This window comes from Peromyscus eremicus, chromosome X (genome assembly GCF_949786415.1).
Source record: "Peromyscus eremicus chromosome X, PerEre_H2_v1, whole genome shotgun sequence".
Taxonomy (NCBI): domain Eukaryota; kingdom Metazoa; phylum Chordata; class Mammalia; order Rodentia; family Cricetidae; genus Peromyscus; species Peromyscus eremicus.
This window is the reverse complement of record NC_081439.1, coordinates 58,443,890-58,456,760: the sequence shown is the minus strand read 5'-3', so window position 1 is coordinate 58,456,760 and position 12,871 is coordinate 58,443,890. Positions and strand designations below refer to the sequence as shown.

Genomic DNA, 12,871 nt, shown 5'->3' with positions numbered 1-12,871 from the left:
GTAAAATTACATATAACAGTTATCAAGCAAAAATTATAGTTACAATATTTAGTCTATTTGTATTTGGTAAAATTAAAGAAAATGTTCTATCATCTATCTTATCATTGTGGGTCTAAAGTTTAGTATTTAATTTATCATATTTATCATATTTAATTTATGTAAGTTATCCGTTATCATAACTAAGGGAAATTGCAACTATAACTATCTAGTCTTCAACTCCATCAAAGACCCAGAAGGATGTAATATTTATTTGAGTAAACAAAAAGTGTATTGTTAGCAACTTCCAAAATTCTAGAATTGACAGAGACATCTGGCTGCCTGGACAGTCACTCAAAGTTTTTTTGTAACATTGGGGCATCCATCCTCAGCCTACAGGCCTAGACTGTCTGGCAGATTTCTGTGAAGCAGGAAATTTGAAGAATTCTCCCGCCTATTTTGGCAAAATTCCTCAGTCGCTTTTTTCTGTGTCCTGTAGAATGTCTGGCAGACTCTTCCATGAAGCAGGAACCCTGAAGAACTATCCCACCTTATTTTGGCAAGTTCAGCAGTCATTTGCTTGTGGGTCCTACATGTCCAGTTTATACAGCATATTGTCAAGCAGTCCAAGCAAGAGCAGTTTCTTGCCCAAATGGCTAGCCTTGCCACATTGAAAGCAAATTCCATAAAGAACTTCTTCAATGCCCTTCATCCTCTTGAAGTAATTGGTGCTGCCAGGAGCAGATATGTCTCACTGTCGAGAAAAGTCTAAGTTCTTAAAACATTTTAAATGCCATATTCTGTAGGTTTTTGAAGTGTTTGATGATTACGTATCCATCTGAAATATATCTCTACATATCTAGAAAACCTAACTAACGTGACTATAAGTTTGACTATTATAGATGACTATTAATTTGTATTTCTTAACTATACATTACATTTTTAAATGAGCTGCATAAACATAATACCTTAAACAAGAGTAGAGATATACATATAGTATAACAAAATTGACCTTAAATTTGTATCAGTAAACCAAAACCCATACTAATGTAAAGTATTTTGAGATTAACAGTTGTTTTTTGAATTAAAGTAGATTCAATAATCTACCTATTTTTATTATCATAATAATCTACCCTTTTCCCCATAATTTATATATCATATCCCCCTTTCTTCTTCAGAAAGAGATTGACTATGACTATTAACCATTTATAACCAACCACTTCAAATGAAAACAAACATTCACAAATAATATTTTGGGAATTTGGATGTTGTTTTCCACACTGGTTCCTGCTGATTGGGGGAAGCTGGTAATCTTATGGGGATCCTAAGAAAATTTAGAATTATGGCTTTGCCATGCTAAGGATTGTTTTTGTTATGCCCAGATCGTGGGGACCCCCAAAAGACCACCCTGGAGAACAAATCCCATATGTAAAAGCAAAGAGTCTTTATTTTCAAGCTCTAGGGCTTGGTCTCTCTGTCAGTCCGACACAGTGGTGAGAGCAGAAAGCCCTGAGCTCAGGCAGGGTGGGGTTTTTTATCACAGCAGAGGTTGGGGTGAGGGGAATTCCAGGGTTCAGGACCTTGATTGGCTGACATTTGTCTAGGGGTATAGGGAATGTTTGGAATGTCAGGTATTTCCTCTTAGATGCAAGCTCCACTGGGTGGGGTCAGCTTATGGCTTTTCCTTGGTTCAGGTGTTGCCTGCCAGAAGCTGTGTCTGGGCCTCAGGTATTTCCCCTTAGATGCAGGTCCCACTGAGTGGGGTCAGCTTATGGCTTTTCCTTGGTTCAGGTGTTGCCTGCCAGAAAGCTGTGTCTGGGTCTCTAAGCCTGTCATGGCAGCTGTGTTGTCAAGCTGTTTTGGGGCTCCCTACAGTTTTTATCCTTTAGGACCAATTGTCTAGATAAAAGATGGGATACAAACCAAACATTTAGTCACGTCAGTGGGGGATATGGTTGTTGGACTAATCTAACTGATCAGTCCAAACACAATAATATGGATTTCACGTAATTAAGTACTCTTTAGAAAGTTCTGATAGTGCAAACTATAGTTGTATGGAGATGAAAAAAGGAATACCAGATGTATTGCTTACTAAAGTTGATATTATTGTACCTAGAATAGTGCTATCTGCTGCCAATGGTTTAGAAAATAACCTCTGGCTTCATTTGGCACATGGCAGTCAACAAGAACAATCTTTCATATCAGAAGAGACCTGTCTATTCCTGGGATCTTAAAAAGAAATCTGTATGGCATAAGGGTCACTCATATGCACTATGTACAAATAACAGGGACAACATAGAATCTGCCTGCACCCATATTCATAGGGCTTTGCCTGATATTCCTGTCAATGGTGTTTTCTATCACAGTGTTTATGCTTTAAATGTATTCAAATACCTTCTTTTTCTTTAAATTTTTTATTTTATGTATATTGGTGTTTTGCCTGCATGTATATCTGTATGAGGGTGTCAGTATCCTGGAACTGGAGTTACAGACAACTTCGAGCTACCATGTAGGTGCTTGGAATTGAACCCAGGTCCTCTGGAAGAGCAGTCAGTGCTCTTAACTGCTGAGCCATCTCTCCAGCCCTCATATCCTGTCTTATTGTAATTCCACCTCTAATCATACCCTTCCCTCTGGTAAACAACTGCCTTTAGGATGGACCTTTTTTTGTGAAAATGTTACTTACACTGCCATTTCTACAGATTATAAAGGTTTATGTGGCATAGGCTGAATCACACCCATTTTGCTCAGTAAATCTTTGCAATTGGTCAATAAAATTAAAAGAGCTCTCCCTCAAAAATGTGGTGATTCTTTGCATCCACTGGATCTTGTAATGATTGCAGCCACAATGGCTTTTATGTTGCCTATCCCAGGAATGGTTACTGGAATATAAAGAGAGGTATCAAAGATGGCCTGAATGGTTAGTAAAACACTACTCTCACAGCAAAGATATTAGCAGAAATTAATCAAGAAATGGGCAAATTGAGGACCACAGTTTTACAAAATAGAGCTACTATAGATTGTTGCTCAAGTATAATCTTGGTTGTCAACCATTTCCTGGTACATGTTACTTCAATGTGTCAGACTTTTCTCATGTGTGATTTGCATAAAGAGATAGATAAAATCTCTCAAGTGGCCTTTGAGTGGCCATCGTGGTTAATATGGCTTTCCCCTTTCCTTGGTCCTCTGCTAGCTATTCTTATAATTCTCTTTTGCTTGCCTATATTAATTAGACTAGCTATAGAGGCAATACATTTCACCATAGTCTCAAATGGGGAGATGTAGAGAGGCATGAAGTCCTTGTGTTCATAGATAACACTAGAGAAACCAGGAAATTTAAATGTGTAGGCTTTTCTCTTCAACAGTAGGGATTTACACATGTTTTCTGCTCAGGGGGCCGAGAGTGGGTGTTCTTAACAATCTGGTGATCTTTTCTTATCTGCAGGACCAGGCTTCACCTGAATCCCCCAGACTATTATGTTTATTCCAGACTCCTGAGCATTGTTTAACAGTTGATAGAACTCATTCTTATGACAGAGGTCCCATGAAATTTGCAAACAACTTTGCTATTATGCTTATCACAAACCCTTCCTCCCTATACCCTTATCCTGAGCATTGTTTCCAGTCAATAGAAACCTTTATTTTGGAAGATGTTACAGGTGCTTTGTAAAGGAATTTCAAGGTAGTCATGCCTTAAGCTCTGTTGTGACAACTGTCAGGAGAAAACTTTTTTTCCCCCCAAAGTTGTACTGTGCTTAAGCATGTCAAAAATAAACTGCTTGGGGTCAGACTATAGAAATTTGAACCAGCACCAGAAAACTAGGTCATGCTGAATCAGATTTCCTTCTTGCCTCTCACAGGTCATTCCTCTGCTGGCAGATGTATTTGCAGGAAACCCCACAAAAGGAGCTTTTGAAAAACCATGGAATTAAAGTAAAAAGCATTACAGCCAGGAAGCATGCCCTTGGTCTCCAGGGAGTGTGCACATGAGCAGCTCACAGGAGTGGAGCTCTGTGCCCCTTTGGGCCCTGCCTGGATAGCCCAGCTATGTGGGAAAGCTAGACTGTTTGCAGTTGCTTACACTGCAAGTCTCAGAGACCAAGCCCAGAAACAGGGCTTATGGGAAAGGCTGCCTCAAAGCAAAGGCAGAAGCAGTTGCGCTTGCTCCTCTAGGAGCCACCACAGCAGATGCCTGCAGCGGGTGACTAGCCAGCAGGAGCATCTGGAGGCTGCTGATTGTCTCCTGGCTCTTAGAAGCAGCCCTGAGAGAGGCAAGTAGCCAGAGGGGAAAATATTGACCGCTTTGGGTGCTACCTGGCTTTTGAGCAATCTGACTTAAATAACTCAGTAACTTTACTGTTAAAACAAAGCAGAACAAAGCCAAGCCAAAAAAAAAAAAAAAAAAAAAAAAAAAAACCTTGTCATTAACAGAGATTCCTTAACTAACATCCTTAACTGAACTTTGTCAGGGCCTGAAAAAAAATAATTTATACTCAGTGTTTGTGGCCTAGCTCTTACAAGGTAAAGGAGACCTTACAGCCGACTCTGGGACAGGGAGGGTGCTGAGGAATCAACTGGATTTAAAAAATGCTAACAAAACTGGTAAAGAGACACCTAGAAGTTCCTTCGAGTGGTTAAATTTACAAAATAATCCACATTCAAGATGCTCTCTCTGCAGCCCTTGAGGAAGTGATATGCAAAAAAAAAAAAAAAAAAAAAAAAAGAAAAAGAAAAAGAAATATAAAGAAAAAAAGGAAAAAACTAGAATGGCGTCTGTTGTGCATGTGTCTGCAGTATCAAGAAGGACAGGGCTCCTGCTTACACCTCTTGTGCATTGAAAAGCATTTGCATTCAACACCAAGTTGCTCACAGCACACTCAGTCCTTACAACCCACAGGGACAAGATGTTATGGAGTTTGATTGCACTGAGAAAAGACCACAGCCTCGATTCAAATGATAATTAAATGAATGTATTAATTCCTGCTAGCAGGCCAACAGTCTGAAAGCCAAATCAAAGGCGTGTCATGCAGAAGAGGCTAGAGGAAGGGTTTTAAAGGTGGGCACAACAATGATCTCATTTGTGTGGAGTGTGGAGCTGAGTGGGAATCTGCTTCTACTCCCCTCAGCTGTGAGGAGCTGTCTCTCTCTCCCCCTGTATACTGTGATAAAGGAGTTCTCTCAGTCTCTGGTACACAGTGATAAGTGTGTTTACAAAAGCTAGAGCAAGCGGTTAACTATCTCATAGGAGTTTTGCAATTTTGGGGGGGGCAAAGAAACAGTTGTCAGGAGCTTATATTTTAGGAATTTAGAATGGATGCTGTGGTGGTATGAATGGAAATGGTCCCCATAGGCTCATAGGGAGTGGCATTATTTGAAAGAATTAAGACATGAGGCCTTATTTAAGTAAGAGTAGGTGTGGCCTTGTTGGAGGAAGTGTGTCACTGGGGCTGAGCTTTGAGGTTTCAGAAGCTCAAATCAGGCCCAATGGCTCTCTCTTTCTTCCTGCTGTCTGCAGATCCAGATGTAGAACTCTCAGCTACCTCTCTAACACCATGTCTACCAGCATGCCACCATTCTTCCTACCATGATAACAATGAACTAAACCTCTGAACCTGTAAGCAAGCCCCAGTTAAATGCTCTCCGTTGTACGAGTTGCCATGGTCATAGTGTCTCTACACAGCAATCAAAACCCTGACTGAAATAGATACCTAGCACAAAATGGAATTTTCCTTAGCCATCACATTCTCCACTAGCTCTAGATCATATCAATCAAATCATTTATTCACGTTGAGGTACAGGTTGATATCAAGCCTGGTGGGCTAATATTTTAACAGTGTTTTTTTTACGAGATGGCATAACTATAGTTTAATATTCCATTATATTCCCCACTGGCTCTAGGAGATTGAGTCAACTCATAGGGATTTAATCTTAAGGCCCCTGATACCCATAATGTTGGACCCTCATGAATGAACATTAGGATGCATAAAGCAGTAAAGCAGTGAGACAGAGAAAATAAACATCTATGTTACTCAGGTAAAATTTGGGAAGCAGGAAGTAAGCTATTCAGTCAGATCTCAGTCTCCATCTTTTTTTTTTTTTTTTTTTTTGGTTTTTCGAGACAGGGTTTCTCTGTGTAGTTTTGCGCCTTTCCTGGGACTCACTTAGTAGCCCAGGCTGGCCTCGAACTCACAGAGATCCGCCTGGCTCTGCCTCCCAAGTGCTGGGATTAAAGGCGTGCGCCACCACTGCCCGGCTCCAGTCTCCATTTTGAGTAGCCCTTCTTGCAAGTTTTGCACCTCTGATTTTTAATAGGTGATATGACACTGAAGGAGCCTGGAGGCCATCATGAGCTTTGATTTGCTAATAGACATCATAGATGGGTATTTGTCCCCTTTGCTAGAGAGAAGGGAAGTGGCTCCTGGTAGAGGGGAACTAGTTTCCTTTGGATTTAACATTCCAGCCTTGCCAAGCAGTGGTGTCACATGCCTTTAATCCCAACACTTGGGAAGTAGAAGCAGGTTGATCTCTGAATTCAAGGCCAGCCTGCCTGGTCTACAGAGTGAGTTCTAAGAGAGAGCTGCACAGGGAAAGCCTGTCTCAGAAAAAAAAAAAACTAGCCTTTTGTAGAAGATAAGAAGTGATATACTCTCTTTTGTAACTGCTTCTCAGCTGAAATTAGAATGTTGTTGTCAGGGCTCAGGAAGTCTGGGATGTTGATCAAAGGCCAGGATCGGGTAGAGTACAATCTCATTCATTGCCTAAGTTTTGCTGAACCACTTGGGGCTGGTGGAGGCAGCTTCAGAGTAGCCTGGAATGTTGGCCCAAAGCACAGGCTCAAGTTGGTAGGAAATTCTGTCAGAAGCATCTGGTTTAAAGTAGCTTTCAGTAAGTTCAGGGCTCATGGCCATTGTGGTGATTTGAATGGAAATGGCCCCCACAGGCCCATAGGGAGTAGCACTATTAGTAGGTGTGGCCTTGTTGGAGTAGGTGTGGCCATGTTGAAGGAAGTGTGTCACTGGGGATTGGGCTTTGAGGTTTCAGAAGCTCAAGCCAGGCTCAGTGGCTCACTCTCTTCCCTTTGTCCACTGATCTGCAGAGCTCTCAGCTACTTCTCCAGCACCATGTCTGCCTGTGTGCTACCATGCTTCTTGCTCTGATGATAATGGACTAAACCACTGAACCGTAAGCCAGCCCCAATTAAATTTTTTTTCTTTTGTAAGAGTTGCTATGGTCATGGTGTCTCTTCACAGCAATAAAAACCATAACTAAGACATGTTGGTACCAGAGACTGGGGTATTGTTGTGATAGGCCTGACCATGCTTTTCTTTGACGGATTGTAGACTTTGGTACTTTGGATTAAGAAAGCAGTTGAATGCTTTAAGTGGGGATTAATGCACCATACTAATAGGAGCATGGAAAACAGTGTTGCTGATGGTGATTTGAACTGTGGAGGCCTGACTCAAGAGGTTTCAGAGGAGAAAATATTAATTATGTGGTCTAGAGATCATTCTTGTGATATTTTGGTAATGAATGTTGCTACTTTCTGCCCTTTGCTAAAAAATCTGCTTGAGGCTAAATTGAAGAGTTATGGATTAACAGCTTTGGCAGAGGACATTTGTAGCTGGAGAGTTTCTCTCTGGGTCCCGCCAAACCCCCACAGTCCTGCAGCCCACTTGTAAAATAATCACTCAGATGCTTATATTACTTATAAACTGTATGACCATGGCAGGCTTCTTGCTATCTGTTCTTATATCTTGTTAACCCATTTCTATAAATCTATACCTTGCCATGTGGCTCATGAGTATTAGAGTATCTTACATCATGCTTCTCCTCATGACAACTGGCAGTGTCTCCCTGCCTCAGCCTTCCACTTCCCAGAATTCTTCTCCCTCTTTGTCCTGCTTATACTTCCTGCCTGGCTACTGACCAATCAGCATTTTATTTATTAATCAATCATCCACAGCAGACATTTCCAAACAACTGTGTTGTGTGTGGGTGTTAGTGGCCAGTCTTATGCAGATCTATAATGAAAAAGAACAAGCAAGGAAAATACAAAATGTACAGTTGGAGGAGAAAAGTCACACAGGAAGTGTAAACAGATTAAAGAAAAGCCTGATGTTAAGTGGAATAAAGGGAGTGGTGACCCAGTTAAGCTGCCAACTCATGAAAAGAAAACATCTGGCAGATCTCTGAGTTCAAGGCCAGCCTGGCCTAAAGATGGAGCTCTAGGACAGCTGCTTAGTTAGGGTTTTTATTGCTGTGAAGAGACACCATGACCACGCAACTTTTATAAGGAAAACATTTAATTGAGGGAGCTCAACTTACAGTTTCAGAGGTTCAGTCCATCATCATCATGGTGGGGAGCATGGTGGAATGCAGGCAGATGTGGTGCTAGAGGAATAGTGAACGTCCTACATCATGCAGACAACAGGAAGTTGATTGAGACATTGGGCAGTAAGTATCCTGAGCATAGGAAACCTCAAATACCACACCCACAGTGACACACTTCCTCCAACAAGACCATAGCCACTTCAACAAAGCTATACCTCCTAATAGTGCCACTCCCTCTGAGCTTATTGGGGCCAATTACATCCAAACCATCACATTCTACTCCTTGGCCCCCATAAGCTTGTAACAAGATACCAGAACTATTAAAATGAAACCTTTACATTACTGGACAGTTGATACTTGTTAGCTAGAGCTAAGAAATTGGCAGTGATTAAGAGGTAAAATCTTCTGGGATGTATTTTCTGAGAGCACAGAGAAGCTGTGTTCCAGAGACAGTCAAGGTTGTAACTTGTGCTGGCATCTAAACTTGGTAATGTGTAAGAGTCACCCATGTAGTACTGGTTTTGAAGGCATGAAGGGGTCATGGAGAGCAGCGGAGGCTTGGCACTGTCAGAGACCAGGAAAGACCATTGGTGAAGGTTCAGCCTTAGCAGCAGTTGAAGGGCCCAGGAATGGAAGGGTCATGCAAAGAAGTTGAAGTTTGGCTCTATGAAGAGAGTCTATAAGAGGCTATTGGTGAGAGTGCAGCCCAGTTGCAGCAGGGGACCTCAGCATTTTGGAGATGCCAATATCATAGGAGGATCACCAAGAACAGGAGCAACAGTGGAGTGGAGCCAGCTAAAGCCGGAGCCTAGAAGACGAGCTGTGTGTGCTGCAGAGGGCAGAGCTGGAGAAGTGACCCAAGCCCTTTGGATGAGTCCAGAAAATAGTGAATGAATCCTAGAAAGTTGGATAGTGAGTTATTTGTACTGTTGGAGTTTGGTTTTGCTTGGTTCAGATTGTGATGGTGCCCTGGTTCTTCCCTTTTAAAGAAGGCAACCCAGGCTTCAACTTCACAGTTTCACACAATGGCCTCTCTAGGTCTCCATTCAGGGACATCTCTGACACATGCCTGTCCTCAATGGCTTTCCTTAGTTGTGGAGGCAAATCCCGTAGCCCCTTTGTCAATTTCATCATTAGTAAAAGGTACTATAATTTCTGCTGGGTCTATTCTTGCTAATTGACAAAATCTCAATTTTCTTTTTAGAATCAACTCAGAGACCTTTTCCACATAAGTTTTTAATTTTTTACTCTGTTTATGTGGTAAAAAGATCCATTCTAAGATAATGTCTTCCCCCTGCATTAATATTACTGTAGGAGAATGCTTAGAGGGTAAAATAAACACAATGTAATCAAGCTCTGGATCCAAATGATCCACATATGCATCCTGTAATTTCTTTCCTACAAAAGCCAATTCTCTCTCAGCTTCAGCTGACAATTCTTTTAGACTATTGAAATCCTTGTCACCTTTTGAGATTTTGAACAAATTACTCAGTTCATCATTTTTTACCCCAATAATGGGCCATAGATTGGAAATGTCTCCTAGAAATCTTTGAAAGTCATTAAGAGTCCACAATTGATCTCTCTTAATTTGCACTTTTAGAGTCTAATTTTTGTAGACCTATTTTATATCCTAAATAATTAATAGAATCTCCTCTTGGTATTTTTTCAGGAGCAATTTGTAATCCCCAACAAGGCAAAATTTTCTTTACTTCTTCAAACATTCTTCCTAAAGTATCTGCATTTGAATCAGCTAGTAAGATGACATCCGTGTAATGGTAAACTGTAGATTGAGGAAATTACTTATGTATTAGTACCAATGGCCGTCATACAAAACATTGGCACAGGGTGGGGCTATTTAACATTCCCTGTGGGAGAACCTTCCATTGATATCTTTTTTTATCTCCTAATATCTTTATTTTTCCTCAGATAACCAAACAGTACAAAGTTGTCCTCTTTTACCTATTTTTTTTCTTTAAAAACGACCTTTCTACACATGGCTGCCCTTGGGGAGTTTCTTCCTGTTGGAAACTAAAGTTTCCCAAGATGCATCCTTCCCATCCATGGTTACATGATTCAGATAACTTGACAAGAAGAGAAGAATTCCACTGGGTTATTATCAACATGAACTTGACTATGTCTCCTATGAGGGCAAACACTGATTTTTTTTTCTTTTTAGAAACAGAAACCATCCACTTATCAATCCAAACTACAGCATTCATTGCATAATTGAACACATGGAGTTACTACCTTGGGGTATAACAGATGGACACCTCACAACCTAGCTATAGGGTACACAAGTTCAACAATGTGGGTACAGCAACTTCACTCTATGCACATTCGCCATCGCTTTGGGAAAGTAATACACACAGGTCCATGAGCTACTGGGAGTCTCAGCACAGTTAATCTAAGAGACAACAACACAGTCAAGAAAAAGACAGCTGTGATACGTGTGGGCTAAGCAGCTTACACTGAGCACCGCAGGGGCTGGGGGACTCCAGGTCAGGGGAATGGCCATCACATCATCATGCTGATCATGACCTAAGGAAATGTCCATGCAATCCTAACAGTGGGTTGCTCTTGGGTGAGAAGGGCCAACAGTCATCACCTTGCTTCTTTGAGCTATTTGACCAGAGAGGGGTGGGGGTAGAATAGGGACAACCAGGGAGCCTTAGGCTGCAGTTCCATCCACATACATGGCAGTTTCTTCAGAAATCTGTGGCCCATCTGCATGAGTAGGAGGAACACAGAAGTGACACCATCCCTCGGCATCAGAATCACGCTGATTTCTCAAAATCAGGACTGTTAGTATTCTTGGAATCATCTTGGCAGCTATTTCATGGAAATGTCCTCCAGGTGAGGACTTGGACCCTGGGCTTCTGGGACAGTAGGAGTTACAACTCATCGGAGCGGATGACGTGAAAGAGGGTGACATTGTAGAGGGTCTGATTGCCGTTGGTCCAGGAATACAGCACACGGTCCTTAGGGTTGTAGTCCAGCATGGAGATGTGGGAATATTTGTTCTGGAAGAGGATGTCAATGTACTCGTAGGTTGAAGCATTGGTCTGGTAAGCATAGTGGACCTTGGTGCCCCCTGAGTAGCCGTTGGTGACGTAGAGGGTCCCACAAATGATGAAGGCCTCACCAGCTATGCGCTTGGGGTAGCTGGTGTCCCACATCTGCAGGATCTGCAGTAAGATAGGATCCAGCTTGCTGATGACAATGTTGCCAGCATTCTAGTTTGTGGCATAGATGGCCCAGAGCCCATTCTCGTCCACCATGAGAGCGATGTCTGAGTGGCATCATGGTACATGTTGTTGTAGCCAGCGTAGTCCAGGCTGCGTGTCTTCAGGATCATCTCTGTCTTCAGGTCAAACCTGATGTTAATATGACTCTGGAATTTGTTAAAATAGATGGAGCCATTGTAGACCACCTGGTCCGTGCCTGACCAGGAATGCGGGAGACAGTGTGAGGTAAAATTGTCAGTGTTCATGAAGTTCACCATGGACTTGTACTCACGGACAAAGCAGTTGTTGTGATAACCATCTATGTACCAAACCCTGTCATCACCTTCTGGGGCCAGTGGGTCTGTCATGCAGGACCCGAACCTTGAGCCAGAGGTCTTGACAGTCACCGGGTCACTTATGCCTGTCAGCTTCCCTCAGGTTAGTTTTCGCAGGCATGCACGGAGCCTTTCTTCAAGATTGGACACTCTGCTCTGAAGTTCATCGTAGTCATAGGCGCCAATTTCCTCTTGCAGCTCGTTAAGCACTGACGTCAGATTCTGGACCTCCTCCTTAAACTGCAATACCAATTTGGCATCGGCCTTGTACTCTTCCAACACGGGAATCAAAGGCCTAAGTTCATCCATTTTCGCCGCTATTGACTTGAACTGCCTGGCCAGATGTTGTTTATGGCTCTCCTCCACCTACTTGAACTTGGACTCCAGTCCTATCAGTTGATTCTCCATCTTCTCCACGTATTGCAGGTCTCTCTGAGTCTGCCTGTCCAAGACTTCTATGGATTGAGACATGTTTCGCACCTGCTCCAGTAGTTGCCTCAGCTGTTTTGTGTGGGCATCCCGTGAACACATGGTCTGCTGGGGGGTGACCACCGTGCAGATACACCTGCCCTCACTGTCCTGGGCAGAGCTGTACACCTGCCAGCTGTCCTCAGGTTTGGTGTGCAACACGCCGGTGCTGCGGAACAGCGTCCCCTCCCGCCCCCTCTCCCCTGCTGGCGGCCGAGAACCAGTGGTCTTGAGGACCACTAGCGAAGGGGCAGGGTCTGGGACATCCAGTTGGTGATCATGGCCATGGTGCTTAGCACGACCCCAATTTTCAGCAGCGGCACCGACATCGCGCTGTGAGTGGCCTCCTGCACCCGCTTCGGCGCTGGCTCCTGCGCCCCGGTAGCCTCAGGCGGTGGGCTCCACCACCCTGTGCGCCCTGGCCATCGCCATGCCACGACGCCCGGCATTAGGAGGTGATTGGTGGCAGGCCTACGCTGCCTGCCGCTGCACGTCCCAGCGCACTCCGCTGCCGAGAATGGGCCATCCGGTTCTCCC

General features: G+C 43.1%; 1 pseudogene; it reads right to left on the bottom strand.

Annotated features, from left to right (window-relative positions):
- Nucleotides 1-11,198: 11,198 nt before the first annotated feature.
- Nucleotides 11,199-12,663, bottom strand: LOC131899349 (noelin-like; annotated as a pseudogene).
- Between the last annotated feature and the right edge of the window lie 208 nt (nucleotides 12,664-12,871).